Genomic DNA, 20,228 nt, shown 5'->3' with positions numbered 1-20,228 from the left:
CCGCGAGTGCCGCTTTAGACGTGCTTGAGCGAAATAACGGAACTGTGTTCCGAGAACGTGTGAATTCCGCAGTATGCATTGCCTTAAAATAGGGGTTTTTTTCTCCGCAGGAAAGAATCCACAGCTCTCGACTTTCTGTAACGTCCTCTCTGAAAGCACAACGTGTGTCTCTCCTGGAACTTCTAGCTGCCTTATTAGAGGGGTTTTTCCCTTTTACCCTGTTCGTCACAGAATGCTGAAGTGTAGCATCGGATAAACACACGAAAATGAAATGTCGCTAGGAATAAAATGAAAGGCATAAGAATGAGAGAGAAGCGTAGTGCAGAATGCATGGACACAAGGAGAAGACAGAACCGCTCCTTTGCGATGTGCGCAGAAGAAGCCGCTCGTCCGAGAAAAGCATCCGGCTGAAGTCGCTCTTTCTCGGCATGCGAGAGAGACGAGACCGCTGCTGAAGGCAGAAAGCGGCATTCGGGGAGAACAGCGATTTCACGGCCAGACTGCAAACTCTCCGTAGCGCTTACCAGAGAGTGGCGCTGTCCACTCACGAGAGCGAATTAGCGAAATTGCGATGCCGACAACGTGCGAATTCTGCATACTGCATTGCCTGAAAACAGGGGTTTTTTTCTCCGCAGGAAAGAATCCACAGCTCTCGACTTTCTGTAACGTCCTCTCTGAAAGCACAACATGTGTCGCTCCTGGAATTTCTAGCTGCCTTATTAGAGGGGCTTTTCCCTTCTACTCTGTTCATCACAGAATGCTGAAGTGTAGCATCGGATAAACACACGAAAACGAAATGTCGCTAGGAATAAAAGGAAAGGCATAAGAATGAGAGAGAAGCGTAGTGCAGAATGCATGGACACAAGGAGAAGACAGAACAGCTCCTTTCCGATGTGCGCAGAAGAAGCCGCTCGTCGGAGAAAAGCATCCGGCTGAAGTCGCTCTTTCTCGGCATGCGAGAGAGACGGGACCGCTGCTGAAGGCTGCAAGCGGCATTCGGGGAGAACAGCGATTTCACGGCCAGCAACAGCAAACTCTCCGTAGCGCTTAACAGAGAGTGGCGCTGTCCACTCACGAGAGCAAATTAGCGAAATTGCGATGCCGACAACGTGCGACATCAGAATACTGCATTGCCTGAAAACAGGGGTTTTTTCCTCCGCAGGAAAGAATCCACAGCTCTCGACTTTCTGTAACGTCCTATCTGAAAGCGCAACATGTGTCGCTCCTGGAACTTCTAGCTGCCTTATTAGAGGGGCTTTTCCCTTCTACTCTGTTCGTCACAGAATGCTGAAGTGTAGCATCAGATAAACACACGAAAACGAAATGTCGCTAGGAAGAAAAGGAAAGGCATAAGAATGAGAGAGAAGCATAGTGCAGAATGCATGGACACAAGGAGAAGACAGAACCGCTCCTTTGCGATGTGCGCAGAAGAAGCCGCTCGTCCAAGAAAAGCAACCGGCTGAAGTCGCTCTTTCTCGGTATGCGAGAGAGACGAGACCGCTGCTGAAGGCAGAAAGCGGCATTCGGGGAGAACCGCGATTTACTGGCCAGCAACTGCAAACTCTTGGAAGCGGTTCACCGCGAGTGCCGCTTTAGACGTGCGTGAGCGAAATAACGGAACTGTGATGCCGAGAACGTGTGAATTCCGCAGTATGCATTGCCTGAAAACAGGGGTTTTTTTCTCCGCAGGAAAGAATCCACATCTCTCGACTTTCGGTAACGTCCTCTCTGAAAGCACAACATGTGTCTCTCCTGGAACTTCTAGCTGCCTTGTCAGAGGGGCTTTTCCCTTCTACTTTGTTCGTCACAGAATGCTGAAGTGTAGCATCGGATAAACACACGAAAACGAACTATCGCTAGGAATAAAAGGAAAGGCATAAGAATGAGAGAGAAGCGTAGTGCAGAATGCATGGACACAAGGAGAAGACAGAACCGCTCCTTTGCGATGTGCGCAGAAGAAGCCGCTCGTTCGAGAAAAGCATCCGGCTGAAGTCGCACTTTCTCGGCATGCGAGAGAGACGAGACCGCTGCTGAAGGCTGCAAGCGGCATTCGGGGAGAACAGCGATTTCACGGCCAGCAACAGCAAACTCTCCGTAGCGCTTACCAGAGAGTGGCGCTGTCCACTCACGAGAGCGAATTAGCGAAATTGCGATGCCGAGAACGTGCGAATTCTGCATACTGCATTGCCTGAAAACAGGGGTTTTTTTCTCCGCAGGAAAGAATCCACAGCTCTCGACTTTCTGTAACGTCCTCTCTGAAAGCACAACATGTGTCGCTCCTGGAACTTCTAGCTGCCTTATTAGAGGGGCTTTTCCCTTCTACTCTGTTCGTCACAGAATGCTGAAGTGTAGCATCAGATAAACACACGAAAACGAAATGTCGCTAGGAATAAAAGGAAAGGCATAAGAATGAGAGAGAAGCGTAGTGCAGAATGCATGGACACAAGGAGAAGACAGAACCGCTCCTTTGCGATGTGCGCAGAAGCCGCTCGTCCGAGAAAAGCAACCGGCTGAAGTCGCTCTTTCTCGGTATGCGAGAGAGACGAGACCGCTGCTGAAGGCAGAAAGCGGCATTCGGGGAGAACCGCGATTTACTGGCCAGCAACTGCAAACTCTTGGAAGCGGTTCACCGCGAGTGCCGCTTTAGACGTGCGTGAGCGAAATAACGGAACTGTGATGCCGAGAACGTGTGAATTCCGCAGTATGCATTGCCTGAAAACAGGGGTTTTTTTCTCCGCAGGAAAGAATCCACATCTCTCGACTTTCGGTAACGTCCTCTCTGAAAGCACAACATGTGTCTCTCCTGGAACTTCTAGCTGCCTTGTCAGAGGGGCTTTTCCCTTCTACTTTGTTCGTCACAGAATGCTGAAGTGTAGCATCGGATAAACACACGAAAACGAAATGTCGCTAGGAATAAAAGGAAAGGCATAAGAATGAGAGAGAAGCGTATTGCAGAATGCATGGACACAAGGAGAAGACAGAACCGCTCCTTTGCGATGTGCGCAGAAGAAGCCGCTCGTCCGAGAAAAGCATCCGGCTGAAGTCGCCCTTTCTCGGCATCCGAGAGAGAAAGACAAGACCGCTGTTGAAGTCTGAAAGTGGTATTCGGGGAGAAAAGCGATTTATCGGGCAGCAACTGCAAACTCTCCGTAGAGATAATGTCACTGGATTGGAGAAATGTGGTATTTCGGGGAGATAATGTCCTTTTTTGGGGGGGGAGAAGATGCCGTTCTGTGAGGGGGATGCATGCATTTCTGAGAGAAAATCTCCTATTTAGAGTGAAAGTGTCATCTTGCTAACGAACTTCATGGAGAAATTATGAGGTATTTTTATGAAACCTGGTATTCCCTGGAAAGAGTATATCTGTGATCAAATGCCATATTTCTGGGAGGGAACATCTGATGTGGGGGGGAGAAGGTGATGTATGAGGTGATGTGTGAGAAAGCTGGTGTTTCTGGGAGAAAATGCCAGGTATTGGTGAGGAAACAGATGCTAGAGAGGGAAAAGGCCAACCCTTTGGGAGAGAAGTGGTATTTCTGGGAGAAAATGCCCCAAATCGGGGAGTGTCATCCTGAGGCGTGTCATGGAGTAGATTTGGGAGGAAATGGAGGTGTTTCAAAGAGTAGCGGCACTTCTGGGAGAAAATGTCCTCAGTGGGAAAGACAATGTCCTCTTGAGGGAAGAAAAGAGGTCTTTCTTACAGCAAATGTCATCCAATTGGGAGAAAATCTCCTCTCTTGGGGAGAAAAGTGGTCTTTCTGAGAGAAGGTGTCCTCTTCTTGGCTGCAAGTGTCCCATTTGGCATTGTCATGGAGGCTTTTTGGGGAGAAAGCGTGTGGCAGTTGTAAGAGAAGGGGTATTTCTGGGAGCAAATCTCCTCTTTTTGGAAGAGAAGGTGAAATTTCCAAGGGAAAAGTGGCATTTCTGGGAGGAAATGACATAGCTGGGAGAAAAGTGGGAACCGGTGGGAAAGAAGATCTTGTACTGGAGAGCAACGGTGGTCTTTTTGGTGTGCCAAGTGGTCTCTTGGGGAGAAAACGTGGTAAATAGGGGAGACAATGTCCTCTGGAGGAGTGTCAAGTAGTATTTGGGAGAGCAAACGTCAGGTATTTCTCGGAAACCGGCTGTTTCTGGGAGATAGTAGCAGACTTGGTTGGAAAATGACAGGTGCACATCATATTTTCACATGAATGTAGTAACACAAAAAAAGTTCAAAGCAATAACTGATACACTCAATTATAAAAGCTGCCCTTCCTGTGCAAGAAATGTAACTCAGCCCTTGGGCTAGATGCCATTCTGTGTCATTGATGTAAACCTGGCGGACAGTACAAATGCTCTGAATTTAAAATGGCATGACTAAAAATGGAGTCTTTCCTCTAGCTTTTAAGTTTTAAGAAACATAAAATATGTACTTATGCTTGGCAACTTTTCCTTTCATTATATACAAAAGTGACTCTCTCTAAAATAACTGTCAAACTAAGAGGGACTGTCAGAAACCTATCACAGGAGGTAATCTATTTGCTCAGGTTGCTGAAGAGCAATGAAAAAGTAGATATTGAGTTTCGGTTTTCAGCACATACATTAAAGTCCCATGCCTGTAATTAGGTCTCCTACCTTCCAAATAGAATTTTAAAAAAATTTGATACATGATTATTTTAAATTATTTTTCTATAATTGGTTAGTGGTATTGTGGAACACATATTTAAGGATTAATGATGAGTAAGATTAGAAATCCAAAAGGTGTAAAATTCCATGCAAACTCAATTAAGTTTCAAGGACATTTCCATCAGAAAGAATGGAAATGAAGAAAGAACGGAGCCCCCAGGCTGGTTGTTGAGTGAGAATTACTGCTTACCCAGCATCCGTTTGCTTCATCAAATGTCCCCCATCTGCTCACAGAAACCTCTCTGAGATGCTTTTCTGAAGAATATTTGGCAGCATGTTTCCCAGGGCTGATGCCTAGAGGAGAGGGTTACATGGAGACTTGCTGTCTATCTTGATGGCAAACCCCTCCTAAGTAGGAATCCAGAGCTGGTGACTCACTTTGTAGTCTTGTATAGGTCTGGGGCAAGACAACATTATGGCAGTGGGGAGATATTCATGGTCAGGCTGGACAGGCCTCTGAGGTCTCTGACCTCTGTGAGTGTCCCTGTTCATTACTGGGGAACTGGACTCAATGGTCTGTAAGAGTCCCTTCCAACTCAAAAACAAATTCTATGATTCTATGATTCTATGAATATTCCTGGTTTTATTACAAGTACAAATACTGATAAAGCCTACATTCAAATTGTTTATTCCTTGCTTTTGGAGAAGCTAAAACACTAGCACTAGGAGTTTTAATCAACGTAGATAATAGCTTGTCAGTTGTTATGCACAGTGGTACGTGCACCCAGTTTGAAATTTCAGTGCCATTAATGTTTTTAATTTTTTAAGTGATATGACACAGTACATGCAATCAACAATAATGAACATACCATGGTTCAGGACCCCTGATCTCTCAGCTAGTAATTTAAAATATTTTCATGTGTAGAGACAAGACAAGTATTATGTCCTAAATGGAGCCTAGGTCCCCAGCACTATTTCTCTCTCTATTTGATCCCTAAAAACAACTGTTTTCTTGCCAAAGATTTTGCATCGTTAAATCTCCTTTCTGAAACAATGAATATTGTGTAGTTGCAGGCCACTTTTTCAAACCTGTGGACATTCCCTTTGCTTCTAGTTCTTTAAGCAACCTGCAGTTGCAATACACTTTTGCAGTACAGTCTTGAACCTCTTTATTCCTTGTTTTTCAGTCACCATGGGCTGTGTCTGTGCTGTCTTTGTAAGCAGGACCAGGGAATGACCTCTTTTCTCCCAGTCAGTTTTCTCAACACATCTACTGGTGTGGATGAAGCAAGCAAAGGCAACAAGAAAAGCAAATACAATTATACTAGCAAGCAGGAGTATCATTTATTATAGATGATAATCACATGTTGGTTTGTCACTAGGTGTGTTTAATCAACGACTTTCTTTTTGAAATAAGAGTGAAGATAAAAGAAAAGTTCAAATAGGATTCCTACATGTCTCGTTTTCATTAAAGATTAGATCTGCTACAACACGATGAACTGAGGATAATATAATGTAACGTCCAAACACTTTGTTTCAAGTAATGTTAACACTGAATGAAAGGTATACAGGCTTCAATGAAATTAGGAAGTTGAGGCCTAGTTGAATGCTATTTGTTGTTGAATGGTATTTGTGACAGTGTTGAAAGAAATGGCTGATGTTATTGTAAAGTTACTGTCTGTCATCTATGAAAAACGGTGTTCTGCACAGGTCTGTGAGTGTTAGAAATGGGCTTTCTTGAAGAGCTGTCTTTATGGAAAAGGAGGCATTGCTTGCAAACTGGTAAATTGGGAAAAAAAAAAAAAAGTAACATTTCTGATTTCCAATTTAGTTATTAGAAAATCCCCATCATCTCTCTTTATATTATATGAATACTCCATGGTGTCCTTGGGATGACAAGATGCCTGTACTGCTATTTAGATATGCACAAATACAACAAATCCATGGGCAGATCTTTCCCCTACTGCATTTTTTTAATGTATTTCTTTATTGCTAAACTAAAAGGAAAATAATAGTAGAAAAAATTCAATCACCTTAATCAGCACATGCAAGTCTTAAAAATCTTTTTCTTGCTCTGACTGGTTTGAGAGCCTATTGTACTGAGAAGCAAAAACAGATTACAAGTAAAACACATAAAACAGAATACAAGCATGTCTATTTCTAAGTTCTCTGGTACTCAAAAATCTAAATACCTATTCATGTAGCTGCATTCATTGCTTTAAGTCATTAGCCAAAAGTAAATACGTAAGGAGAAACAGAGACAAAATTGACTTTATAAGAAGAAAATATATTTTAATATTCAAAATATTCTAAGTCACCATGCTGCCCTTTGAAGACAGCATTCATGTCTCATCTTGATCATGCTGACAAGCATCTCACGGGTATCTGCTTTCACTTACGTTGATTGTACAGTTTAGTATCTGTAATACTGAAAAGACCTGATGGGAAATGTTACCTTCCAAATTTTGCTCTGTGTATATGCATTTCCTATTTAAACCCTCACTCAGCAAGAGAAGGAAAAACACTTCTCAGTTTCAGTGTAAGTGCCCCATGGAATTTTCTACAGGAAAAATATCATGGCCCCACAACTGCTGACCACGTTCTTTCCTTCTAATGCAGTGACCACGTCCAGCCCTACGAAGACACTTTACATCATGTCGGACACCAAAGTGTCTGCGCTGGCCACGTCTGTGATGGGTGAGGCTACCTCAGTCCCTCTCAAACTGCCAGGCATCCAACCTTCCTCCTCCGCCAGCTCTCCTCCTAGCCCTGTCACCTTTGCCACCTCCCTACGTTGTGTCGTGTCATGGAGATCTGTGGTGCTGGGGCAGGCCTGAACTCCCCTCCCTGACAGCAGACGCATTTCTGAAATCTCTGCTCATTTCCTCATCCTGCTGGCTCATTCTGTATTTACAGGTTTGTGTCCTTTACTTTTCTTGGGTAATTTAGGACTGGTTTAAAGCAGCTGTATTTGCTGTTGCCTTTGTCTGCAGTTACCCTTGTGGGTGATGGTGATGGGATATACCCTTTTGGGTTAGGTTTTTATGGAAGGGGAAATGGTGGAATCACCATCCCCAGAGGTGTTCAAGGAGTGTTTAGATGTTGTACCGAGGGATGTGATTTAGTGGGAAATGTTGGACTAGATGATCTTAGATGTTGTTTCCAACCGTGGTGATCCTATGATCCTAAGGTTTACACTTGTGGATTGTTATGAAGTGTTAGTGTTTAGTGCTAGAGCTAAGTGCTGAGGGTAACCCTTTGGGGTTAGGGTTTCATGTTACTGTTTTCTGTTAGGTTTAAAGGTCAAGGCTTAACACTTGATGTTAGTGATGGTGGGGGTGTGCCCACCTGGTTGGGGGTTTATGGCTTGTCCTTTTTGTTAGAGACAACAGCAGCACTTTTGAGATGGGAATGAGGGTTAAGCGTTAGCATTTTGGATTAGGGCTGAGGAGTATCTTTTGGGGTGAGTGTTAAGGATTAGCCTTTTAGGTTAAGGTAAAGGGTTAAGGGTTGTCCTGTGGAGTTAATGCTAAGGGATGCTGTAGTGTAAATGCTGAGACATGGCTTGAAACCTGATTTTTCACCTGGTAGAAAGGCAGGGCCAACCCAGAGCATGCAATGTTCCAGAATGACAGAAGGGGTGGAGCCAGGATCCACCCCTTCCCAGCCCTCCATTGAAGGGTTGGCAGTGTAGGCAAAGGAGATCCCTGCCTACCTGAATCCTTCTGAAGATAAGCAGCTCCTTGCCTTGATTTCTGTGCCCACGGCTGTTGCCTTTGAGCAAATTCTCCCTTGCTGCAGCCTTGGACCTTGCTCCTCTGCTGTCATGGCATGAGGCCTGGCCTCATGGGATGCAACCCTGCTGACTGATAGATGTGTTGGTTTGGTTGGGGGTGGATGCCGTAGCTAATGGCAAAACCATTTCCTTAGTGCAACTAAGGAGGTAAGTGAGAAAACAAGAGAGTCTTGAGAGGAAAGAGTGACTGATGGCAGCGCTGTACTGGAAGCAATAGAGAGGCTGACAGTGGCTGTCGGTGGCAGTAGAGCGATCCGAGTCTGTGTCTAAATGGTTCTTAGAGCTGTGTCTGTTCCTTGGAGAGGCCAAACAGTGTGGAGGTACTTGTACTCACAGTTGTTTGACTTAGGAATGAAGTGTTTCTCAGCTCATGCACCTGACAGCGTTGTGTTTGCTTGTGCAGCTTTGCTTTGTGCATTGTAGAGCTGTCAGACAGATGTGGATTCATTTGCCACTCACTCAGCAGGAATGAGACTAGTAATACTTTCTGTAAATGCATTTCAGTTGAAAAAAATGAGTTTGTTTTGGCTGTAGAAATGGTGTATTGGAGGGATTTTGGTGGATGTGGACTAACAGGACAAGGATTCTATTGGCAACTGCTTTCTGTGACATGGAAAGGCTGTACTTTATTTTAGGGATGGAGCATGGGATTCTATTGACTCATATTGAGAAAGGGGGAAATGGAAAGCCTCTGTGGGTAAGAATGTTTTGTGAGCTGTAGTTTGGGTACTTTCATCTAAATAGGACTGTGTGAAAGGGTGTGTGTGATGGAGGAGAGAGAAAAGTGCCTCGTGTTGACTGTAAGGAAGGCATAATGTTAGAGCAGTGGAAAGGCAAATTTAAGAAACTGTGCTTGAAAACTTGAAGTTAGTGGCTGGCTGTGCTAAAATCTTCTTCCAAAGAGTTGCTCTTCAAGTATTTCCTGCTTTCTCTCTGCGAGAAACTGACGCCAGTGGCCTTCCACTGCAGCATGGCCGTGCGGAAAGGCTGGGGAAGAAGACAGAGCTGGAGAAAGCACCAAAGAGAGGTACAGATACACAACAGGCATCTGGACTTGATGCACTGTCTTTCTGCCCAGGCTTTCTGTTTGTTCATTGCTGGGACAGTTCTCTGCAGTTTGCATCCCAGCTTTCTCCCAAGTCCTGGCTGCACAAAAATGCAAGCATTCAGAGGAAAAGGAAAAAGCAGAGGAGTGGGCTTCTGAGAAAAGAGTTGAGGGGGAGCGTGAGGAGCTTGAGGCAGAGTTTCAGAAAAGTGGTGCTTTCACTTAGGATTGCTCTGAGATTTCCTTGCCCTGGGTTATGATTGAGTGTAGCTATTGGTTTCTTGGTTCCTGTGTATGCATTGTTGGTAGACAGATTAGTGTGTGGAAAACACAGCTGAGAATCCGGGACATGGTAATGTACCAAATGGACTGAACTACTGGAAGGATTGTGGGAATGAGAAGAGAACCTGGATTTCTCTTGCACAACAAGCCTGTATCAGTTGTGTCTCCTTTCACTGAGCTGAACGCACGGTGTGTGTGAAGCCTTCTGATGGGAAACCCACAGTCCCACAAAGTGGGCATGGAAATGAAATGGAGCTGAGGTGCATCTGTGTGCTGAGTCATACTGCTGAGGACAGAGAGGAGCCCCAGCTGAAAAAGCAGCTTTGGTAAGAATAGTGGTGAAAGTAGGAGTGGGTATGGAAGGTTTAGACTGCTCTTGGAGGAAAGGTGAAAGTTTCATATGTTCTGCAGATTCAGTATGCCTTGGTGTGCCACATCTGCCTGCCCTGTCAGCACTATGTCAGGCTTTTTTTCCTTTCCTTTTTAAGGTAGGAAAAACAGTTTCTGGCTAGGAGAAGAAGAAATGCAAGTCTTCCCTGCATTGCTCCTTGGGCAGTGGGTGCTGATGAGCAGTCCTTGTATGAGAATAATGTATTGTCATTTGATCTGTCTTTCCATTCCTTCAGCAACTGGGGTGTTGACGCAGCTGCACGTATCTCCTGTTTTGTCCTTCTGCTTTGTGTAAAAGAATAGTATAGTATGCAATCTCTGTGTGAAATTTTCTTAAAGTATTTTACTTTATTTGCCCCTAGGAAGCAATGGCTTGGAAATGATGGCAGTGTCACCCAGCAGCCCACACAGTGACCTGATGTCTCATTGCTTGCGTCTGTTAAAAACCACCACGATGAGAAAAGAACGTTTGCATGGATTCTGTGCTGACTGTGTCAGTACCACCCTTAGGAGTGGTGTGGACATGGCATGGCAGGGAGAAGGGAATTCCCTTCTGATGGGAAAGTGCCCGAGGAGTGTTGACATCCCGTGTGTTGGTGCCCCATGCCCACCCCATGCCCCACGCACTTCTGAATGAGCAGCACAGCATTTGTGTCATTCAGCCACCTGTGGCAGAGCAGATCAGGCTTTCTACAGGCGTCAGCAATCATCCCATCGCTTTCTGCCTTATAAGGAGTTGAAAACCTTTTCATTTTGGAATCCTACTTCCAAGCTTAACCACCTCCAGTGAAGCAGATGTCATTTTTCTTGTATCCTTCAATTCTGAGTCCATATTCTCCCAAAAGCAAAAGAGTTTGGAGGTAACCACCAATAGTTAAGTGAGTGATTTCAGTATGTATTTCTGATCGTGACAATTACTTCAGTTTAGAGGTCACAGTTAATGTACTGTGCCTGTTTTAATTCTGACCAAGGTTGTAGTTGTAGCTGACTTCCCAAGGCTGCAATACGTGGTGGTGACACAGCCGTGGGCTTCTGCATTTGCATTAATCCCACATTTCCTTGCAGGTCAGCTTGTGCTGGAAGTGGACGGTATCAGAGTGTGAGTGAAGGTCAGTGCAGGAGCAGCTGTTGATGGGAGTCCAGGCTAATGAACTCTGGAGCATCTCCCAGTACGGTACCGGAGGAGGCAGGAATGCTGTTAAGGAGCTCCTCAGCAGGAAGGTGGCTCATCCAAATGCTTGCTGACAGTTTGAAAGCCCAGACCCTTCCAGCCTCCACCTCAGAGGCAACATCTCCTTTGTCCGATCATGCAGCACCTGAGCAAGAGGGTGACCTGAGCTGGCTACACAAGAGTCATCTTAACTTCTTTGTTATTTTACTTCAGATAACACCATTGGGTGACCCTGCTGTTGGTTTCTTAAAATTTGGATTACGTCTGATGGAGGCCCAGAAGTGATGTAGGCACTCACAGAGGTCACAACTGTTGCTGGGGTGGGAGCGTTTGTCCCACAGCTGGTGAGCAGAACTGGTGCTGCACGCAGAGACTGGGCTCTGGGCCTTCCTTGAGAGAGATCGCCCTGTGAGAACCCGTCAGAAGCACTGCTGCAGCATGTGCATGAGCTGGGCACAGCTCAGGCTGAGCAGGCCGAGTGGGTGAACTGGGTTTGGTGCTGGGTGGTTGCTGGGAGGTGTCTCAGAAGAAAAGCTGGGCTGGGGTGGGCCCGCTGTGTCAGCCCTTGTCCCAGCTGGTGGTGAGAGCAGGGTGGAGGCTGATGGGTGCTGCCACTGTCACTGCTGCTCTTACCATGTGGCACAGCAGTGCTCTGGTGTGTGAGCTCGAAGGGAGGAGGACAGCCACTGTGCCTGGCTAAGGCAGAGCTGAGGTCTGTTGAACACGTGGATCGTACCAGTGCAGCTATTGTGGCTGCAGTAGGGGTGGAAGACAAAGGGAGTTTTCTTCATGACAGCAACACCAGCCACTTGCTTCAAGGTGTATAAATGTTGAGGAGATGGAGAACACTTGCTGTCAGAAATCATGGCAGCTGTACAGAATCTAGTTGTATTTTGGGGATGGTTCTTGTAACCAGTTGATTTTATGACACTGTCCTACTCAAGAGTCTAAAGTGCATGATAGAAGAAAGCTGGGAAAATGCTTCTCCTTACTATTTTTCACTTGCAGATTCTTTCTTTAGGGATTCTTTCCAAAAGGAGATTTTGGGGATTGAGGCAGTTGAAGAAAGAGTGAAGCCAGGGGGCAGTCCCTGTGGAGAGGACCCCAGGAACTGAGCTTCCCCACCACTGTCTCAATGAGAAGACAGACGCAGTTCCCATTCCTGCTCTGCATATGGAAAAGTATGGCTGGATTTATTTGTTTGGGTTTTCTTCCTTTCTCTCATTTTGAAGGGGAAAAGCTGGAGCAGGGGGAGCACTACTGGTCCTTTGTTACCTCCATAACCGGTTGGATTCTGCATGTGCTGCAACAGGACAGCATTGCCAGGCTCCTTAACCTGCTGGGGCAGGGTGGGAGCAAAGAGCGTGAACTGCCCTCCTGCCAGCTGCACCTAGTTATGGTTTGCCAGGTCCCTGCTGCCCTGAATTTCACCTGAAAGGTTTGTTCTAGCTGCTTGCAGTAGTAAAATTTAGGGAAGAAATGGAAGTCAAGAGCTAAGGCTCTGCACAATAACTTTGCGTGGATTGAACTGCGGCACCTGAAGACTGTTTCCTGAATAATGCTGGCATTTTGCAGGTGTGTTGGTTTAACCCACTGAACTGATGTCTGTGAGCGCCAGTCTTCTCCACCTGAACAGTAAGAAAGCTGGGATATGCCCAGAAATTGCAGCAGTTGCTGTGAATACTCTCCCAAATGTTTGTTTCCTTTAGTGGTAGCTAATGACTCAGCACTGTGATATCCTGTCTCTGGCACGATCTGGAACGCTGCATCTCTTTGCAGATGTTGGGTGCCCATTTCCATGGACCCTCCTTTCTTTCTCTCCTCAGAAGCAGCACAGTGCGGTTCCCTGCGTTAGGGAGCAGCAGCCAGCAGGCTGCCAGAATGCCAGCTGGGCCTTGCAGCGCGCAAAGGGACGTGTTGGGGATGGACCATCCTTAGCACCACGCAAAAGTGAGTCTCTTCAGTCCTCTGTCGTGAAGTATGGAAGAATGCATTTTAAGTATTACTTCTGAGCGGGTGCAGGACTGTAGGGATGTCAGGTAACCATGGTGGAAGCACTGGGGAGGCCGACAGCAGCAGCTGATGGCAGCAGTGTGACAGAAGGCCGTGTATAAGTGGTGGTGCTCAGAGCTGAGTGCATTCCTGAGAAAGGCACTCTTGACTTTATGGCGTTTTCTTTCACCTAGTGATATGTAGAAAGTTAGTGAAGAAAGGAACAACAAGAACAAAAATACCCTACTGCAAGGGCAACTGCATTTGGATATTTACAGCATGCTAGAGCGTTATGTGAGAACCAAGAACTCCGTGACCTGTAGGATGCAATGTCTTCTGAGAGATTATTGGAGGACTTTGTGGATGGAGAAGTGTTTAGCTCACTCTGCATCATCTACACTGCCTAAGGAAGTTACACTGCAGTAAGAAAACCATGCTCTCTGAAAGCACAGTTTCCCATTGAGAAGAATTATTTGGCTGACCACCTTGGGGTCAAACTATAAAGCGGATTACAGGGCAAGTACAAGGGGCGAGACAAACACGCCTAAGGCATGGTTTATTACTTCTCAAAGTAGAAATTAAGAAAGGATTAGCTGAACTTCTCCCTAGAAATGCCTGTTAGTTTTGCTGGAATCCTTAGTGACTAATTCAGACAGACATCTGTGCTGCAAATGTCTGTAACTGTATGGATGAAGTTTATGATCTGCACGTCCTGTAAAGCTATAGCTACATTGTCTTTGATTTTTACTTAACAGATTGCAATGTCTTGCCTATGCTATATGAATTGCAAAGCTTGCCTGCAAGCTGGATCATCCAGCAGCTTTCACACTCTCCCTTTGTGGAAATGTAATCAACTCATTCAATGGTGGGATCATGAATGAGTCCAACGAGAAGGCAGCATCAACAGTGAAAGTTTGACTATAAACTGAAATAATGAATTACCATGGTTGAAGCTGAACCAGTAGTCCAGTAATAGTTCTATGAAGTCTCAACACCTACCAGATACTTTCTAATGAATTTAAAAGATTCTTAATGATAACTTCATAGTGCATGAATTGGTTCCTTTACACAGGTTGGTTCTTCCTTAACTTATTCCATACAGGTTTTAGTATCACTCTAGGGATTTTTTTGATAGAAAAGGACTTCTTGAAGGTTATCACTTGTACATTATGCTTTTACATAACGTACAGTGTGGATTTGTTCCTAAGAAAATTGCATGAACAAAACGAGGAACAAATAAACTTTCATTTATTTCTTTCAAATTTTTTTTTTTAAATATGTATTTGCTGACCAACTTCCACACGGAGCTTTTGATCTCCTTGTTACAGCATGTAGATCATGGGATTAGTCAAGGGAAGACAACCGTATGGAAAAGAAAGGTTTCCCAATGGAAACCTTTTCCATTGGGACAGCCTCAGAGGGTAGGACATATATGTAGACAGCTGGGCCAAGCATGACAAAAACAACGATGATGTGGGAAATGCAGGTGGAGGTTATTTTGTTCTTTGTTTTGGTGTGTCTGGAGCTTCAGCAAGAGGATTATGTAGGAGATGAGGAGAAGTGCAAAGCACATGACAATGACAACTCCATTGTTGAGGAACATCAGAAGTTCCGCCGTGTAAGGTCAGCACAGGCCAAGTTCGCCAACTGACGCACATCACAGACAAAGTCGTCCAGGACGTTGGGGCCACAGAAGGGGAGCTTGATGGTGAGAGCAAATAGAATGACGCCATGAATGAAGCCACCGCCCCACAAAGCTCCAGCCAGGGCACAGCATACAGTCCTGTTCACAAGCATGGTGTAGTGGAGAGGTTTGCAAATAGCAACGTAACGGTCACAGGCTATGGCCAACAGCAGGAAAGCTGCTGCTGCTCCCAGGAAGTGAAGAAACAAAGGCTGGGTCAATCAGGCCTTGTAGGAGTTGATCTTAGGATTTGAGAAAAAGTCAGCCAGCATTTTGGGTGGGGTCACAGAACAGTAGCAGATATCCAAGAATGCCAGATTAGCCAGGAAAAAATGCATGGGTGATCCCAGCTGGGAATCCCCCTGAATTGTGAGAATGATAAGGATGTTGCTTGGGAGAATTATGATGTAGAACAGGAGGAAGAAGAAGAAGGGAATTGACTGGACTTTGTGGGATTGAGACAATCCTAGCAGAATAAACTCTCTAACTACAGTTTTCATGCTCCATTTTGACTCTTGCAAGCCCTGAAAAACAGACAGCAATAAACACACAATGCCAATATGTTGCAATATTTAGCAACTTAGGCTACGCTTAGGCTACTGAAAATGCACATCCTGTGACCGTTACCTGGTTTTATGGAGGACCACATCCCTGTATGTAAAGGAATATCAGATTTATTGGGCCATACCATACGGCAGGCCGCCATTAACCATTCTATTATTGAATGGTTTTCATCATTATATTGATTACCTGCATATAATCTCTGTCTAAGAACAGGATGGACGGTCATTGTGGCCAATTTGGCTATTTCCAGGCCATTCACCAGAACACTTTCTGCCCCAGAATCCCATAGTCTTAATAACCAAGCCGGTACACTTTCTCTAGGTTTCTGCCTGAATCGTTGGACTAAGTCCATCAGTTCTGTTGCCGTGTACGGTTGGGCTGTTACGTGCAAGTGGGTTTGAGCGGGGGGCCACTGATCAGGCGGCACCCCTGCTGGTCTGTCCTGTACCTTTTTTGTTTTTTGAGATATAACAGGATGGATTTCTAGTGCGTCCGTCAAAATTGGGGATTCAAGATCCGATTTAGATGGTTTATTTTCCTGATCAACACAGTCCGTTGATTCAGGAGCCTGGTCATTGTTTATTGAAATACTACGAACTTGACCTATTGGAAGACGTAGAATTGGTTTTTTTTCCTGTTAATAGGCCAAGTTCCTGTTCTAATTTTTCAATACGATCTTTTAAAAGTTCATTTTCATTCACTGAAGTATTATTCCTTATTTCGGCATTGTTTAAAGCATTTAATAGTGGCCATGCCACTGTAGAAGCAGCTAATTGTCTTTCTCTAGTGACTAATATATCTTTGCCTAGTCCCTGAAAGTAATCCGCTAGGCAATATGGGGAAACGTTTCCCACAACACTTAGGGGACCCATTTTTCAATGATAGTTGCCAATTCATAATAAGGGGATCCCGCAAATCCTGGGATCTGCCCTGGAATTATCTTATCTAGGGGGGTAGTGTTCTCCCCCTTGAACCATTTACAGAAATTCCAAAGAAAGGACATAGTGTAAGTTTCAGTATATTCGGCTTGCCTGCCTGGCTCGCCAAGTGTATAATCAATGAAAATTATATAAAGGAATATTATATAATTTAATAATATTAAGATGTTATAGTAATGAAATAAGCAAGAGAGTTAGGCACAGCAAGACAAAGAGAATAAATAGAAGGCTCACCCGTGTCGTGGGCTCGCTCAGGAAAGACCAGTGGAGTGGATCTTCCGAAGAGAGAGAGAGAGATCCTTCCCCACTGGTAGTCAGCTCTTGAATGGGTCTAGGAGAGGTGGAGCCAGGCTCCACCCCTTCCTGCAGCACAGCTGAATTGCTTTCACTTGTGCTCCCAGGGCTGCCTCATTGCTCGCCTCAGGTGACTAATCAGAGGTTCAGGCTGTGACTCAGCAGTTCCCATACACTGAAGTAATCTACCTGGACTTGTGCAAGGCTTTGATATGGTCTCACTCCACATCCTTATCTCTGATTTGGAGATACGTGGATTTGAAAAGTGGATTAGTAGCTGGCTGTATGATTGCAGCCTGAGGGTTGTGGTCAGTGGCTCTGTGTCCAGGTGGAGGCTAACAATAAGTGGTTATATTAAGGAATCCCTCAGGGTTCCATCTTGGGACTGCTGTTTTTAATATCTTTGTGGGTGATCAAATAAATTCTTCACTGTGGGGGCTGTCAGGCACAGGAAGAGGTCCCCCAGAAAGGTTTTGGATTGCCCCATCCTATGAGGCATTCAGGGCCAGGGTGGATGTGGCTCTGGGCAACCTGATCTACTGCATGACAACCCTTCCCATGGCAGAGAGGTTGGAACTGTATGATCTTTAATATCGCTCCAACCTAAACCAGTCTATGATTCTCTGAATCTAACTCGGTTCAGTTGGTCAATCTGGGACCCAAATAAATATCTGTATAAACATGCCAAGGCAGCCTAACACAAGTGCACGTGGCTGGCACAGGATGGATCCCCTTCCACCCCAGTGCAAGGAGAAAGGATGAGGAAAAGCAGACAGGTTCTCAACGCCTTTTTTACATCTGTCTTTAATAGTCAGGCCCGTTATTCTCAGGGTACTCAGCCCCCTGAACTGGAAGACAGGGTGGGGAGCAGAATAAACCCTCCACAATTCAGAATAAAACAGCACGTGACCTGCTGCTCCACCCGGGCTGTCACACATCCGTGGGATTGGACTGGATCCACCTGAGGGTACTGAGGGAGTTGGTGGACGTGGCATCCTAGCAGCCCTAATCAATCAGGGAGTTCCCAGGTGACCGAATACTTGCTAATGTGGTGCCCATCTACGAGAAGGATCATCCTGATGTCCTCCTATGACTACATACCCACCTCGTGGATGAGATGCTGTGGGTGGAAGCTACCTGGACTGGAGCAAAGCCTCTGACACCGCCTCCTGTAGCATTCTCCTGGAGAAGCTGGCAGTCCATGGCTGGGATGGGTACACTCTTTGCTGAGTAAAAAACTGCTAGGAGGGCCAGGCCCAGAGAGATCCAGATGGAGTCCAGTTCTGAGAGGCGTTCCTCAGGGGTCGGCGCTGCAGCCTGTCCTGTTCAGTGTATTCACTGACGAGTCGGATGAGGGAATTGGGTGCACCCTCAGTAAGTTTGCAGATGACACCAAGTTAGGAGGAAGCGTCCCACAGACGGACTGAGATAGACTGAATCACTGGGCTGACTGCAACTGCATGAGCTTTAAGAACGTCAAGAGCTGAGTGCTGCTTTTCGGCTACAGAAACCCCAGGCACCGTCACTACAGGCTTGGGGCAGAGCGGCTGTAAGGCTGCACGGACGAAAAGGGTCTGGGGTGCTGGTGACAGCCGGCAGTGCCCTCCAGTGGCCAAGGAGCCCAATGGCAGCCTGAAATGGGGCAGTCAGGAGCGGGGATGCGATCGTCGCTGTGATTTGCTAGTGGCCCCAGGGGATCTAAATTGCTAGCGGTTGTCCTTGTCCCATCAACTGCAGCCCAGCCCAGCCCAGCCGCTCCCTACAAGAAGACATGGCGGCCCTGGAGTGTATCCACAGAGGGGCACCAAAGCTGGGAGGGGTCTGGAGCGCAAGACTTAACGGGGAGTGGGAGAGGGAGCTGGGATGGTTCCGTGTGGAGAAGAGGAGGCTCAGGGCAGACCTTATCGCTCCGTCCAGCTACCTGGAGGGAGGTTACAGTGAGATGGGACCTCTTCTCCCAGGTAAATAGCAATAGGACTACGGGGAATGGCCTCACATTGCACCATGGGAGGTTCAGATTGGATATTAAGAAAAGTTTCTCCCATATGTGCCTACCCTGGGCTGCAGCCCTGGCAGCAGAGTTCAAAGCAGGTTTCAAACAGGCTTCAAACTGCACAGAAAACCCCCTTGTCTCATTTTGTTTTCAGACTGACTCCAAAATAAACCCCAGCACTGCCACAGCCTGCGCAGAGCACAGCAAGGGAGCCCCAAACCTTTCAGCTCCCTTTCTAGACCCCTCAGAGTCTAAGAATCCTCCCTCCCTTTAGTGATCTCACTCTCTCCCCAGGGGGCTAGGACCATAGGCTTCTTCCTTGGCCATCCCACTCTCAGAGCTGTCACACAGCTTCAACTCTGACACACCAGCACTGAAGCGCACACACCACCTGACATGGCTTCACAAGCAACCATCTGCCTTCGCATCACATGCCTCTACCTGCCTTTGCTAAGCAAGCACGCACCTACCTGCCTTTGCTTTGGAAGCATGCACACGCTTCCCTTTGCTAAGCAAGACCACAGTCCCTTTTAATCTCAGGAGGGAATAAAACAGCCCAAACAAAAAGGGTACAGCAAGGCTCTCTCTAGGACGCCTGTTGTCTCAGCAGAGTTGACAGTTACTTAAAATGCACAAAGTACCTACAAAACCATCACGCTCAAACAAGGAAAGTAAACAAGTCCAGGATGCCGTGAAGGGTTCCTAGCTCTTTGTAGGTAATACCTGCTCCGTGGGCACAGGATGCGCACAAATTGCCCCTCATCTCTTCCCCATCCCCTTGCCCCCCGCACCCCCCCGTGATTTCCACAGGCATTTAGAGACTGTGGAAAAGCAACATAAGGCCCATGGAGAAGACTGGATGTACATGAGGTTTTTCCCTTCCCTGGTGCTAGAGCACTGCTTGTCTAGATGATGAATGTTTTTCATACAAGCACCAATCAAGCGTGGCAACAAACAGCTGAAATGGCATTTCCGCAGCAAAACAACCAGCCTGTCTAAAGACCTCACCTCAGAGACTTGCCAAAAAGGCCAGAACTCCCTTTTGGCAGGCTTACTCACAGAACAGCAGGCTTCTCTTCACCGTGCATCACATGGACACAAACAGGCTGTTTGTGCAAGGAGGGCAATTTCACCCGAGCACCTCACCATATGTGTTCCCTCCACCCTGCTTTTCTGCAGAGATACAAGGATAAAAACCTCAGTTCCTCTGAGCAACGACTGGAAGGAACTCTGGAAAATTCTCCATTCAAAAGCAGCTCCTTTGTGGTCTTGGTTCCTGAGGGCTCCTTTGGATCACCTTTCAGGCAAAGTGTAGGAGGTTCTACTGTACAAACCTATGTACCTGGGTACCTTTTTCCACCCCAAAACTAATTCTGACAGAGTTGTGATGCAGACATTGGACACGGAGAAGAAGAGAAAAAGAACAGAAGAGAGGATAAAATTAAGGATACCGGTAAGGAAGAAGCGCAGAAGA

The 20,228-nt window shown here is 46.2% G+C and overlaps 1 long non-coding RNA gene and 1 pseudogene across 13 annotated transcripts; one reads left to right on the top strand and one right to left on the bottom strand.

Annotated features, from left to right (window-relative positions):
* Positions 1-7,263: 7,263 nt before the first annotated feature.
* On the top strand, positions 7,264-13,643 carry LOC149913899 (uncharacterized). Of its 13 annotated transcripts, none has more exons than XR_016460865.1 (5): positions 7,264-7,521; positions 10,481-10,611; positions 11,184-11,767; positions 12,298-13,239; positions 13,476-13,638. It is a non-coding gene; the product is annotated as an uncharacterized LOC149913899 (long non-coding RNA). The 13 variants fall into 13 exon arrangements; XR_016460863.1 differs by lacking the exon at positions 7,264-7,521 and adding an exon at positions 7,537-9,428; XR_016460864.1 differs by lacking the exon at positions 7,264-7,521 and adding an exon at positions 7,537-10,054.
* Positions 13,644-13,648: 5 nt separating this feature from the next.
* LOC149913898 (olfactory receptor 4N2-like) lies at positions 13,649-16,586 on the bottom strand (annotated as a pseudogene).
* Positions 16,587-20,228: the final 3,642 nt, after the last annotated feature.

Source organism: Phasianus colchicus, chromosome 33, assembly GCF_987193195.1.
Source record: "Phasianus colchicus chromosome 33, bPhaCol1.hap1.1, whole genome shotgun sequence".
In the NCBI taxonomy this organism is placed as follows: domain Eukaryota; kingdom Metazoa; phylum Chordata; class Aves; order Galliformes; family Phasianidae; genus Phasianus; species Phasianus colchicus.
The sequence above is the reverse complement of the archived record's forward strand: the minus strand, read 5'-3'. Positions and strand labels throughout refer to the sequence as shown.